Genomic DNA, 470 nt, shown 5'->3' with positions numbered 1-470 from the left:
TAACCTGTTGAAGTCTAGCTATTCTATTATGAATATCCATTGTATATGTACACTTTTTCTTATGTTTGTTACTTAGTTAAAAACAACTTATACAACTCTTAATAACTAATGATTCTAAACACAGATAGGAGACAAAACCTCTCCTATTTATACACTCATGACGTCGGCTAATCTTTCCAGTTTTAGATTACTTGATGCCTTGTCATTACAAGGCTCTTTTCTAATGCCTTGTCTTTAATAAGCCTCTTTCTCTAATTTATTGATATTGACTTCGGCATCTTATCTCAACACCCCACCATAATCTAAACACTTGTAGATATGTTCGACATTCCAGCTAGACCAACAAACTTATTGAATTTAATCTTGGCTAAACTTTTAGTCAACATATCAGCAACCATATTTTCAGTGTTGATTGAAACTATTTCACAGTTTCCTTCTGAAATATGATGTCTAACAAAATGATGTTTAAT

Source organism: Pichia membranifaciens, assembly GCF_001661235.1.
Source record: "Pichia membranifaciens NRRL Y-2026 unplaced genomic scaffold PICMEscaffold_9, whole genome shotgun sequence".
Classification (NCBI taxonomy): domain Eukaryota; kingdom Fungi; phylum Ascomycota; class Pichiomycetes; order Pichiales; family Pichiaceae; genus Pichia; species Pichia membranifaciens.
This window is presented reverse-complemented; position numbering follows the sequence as displayed.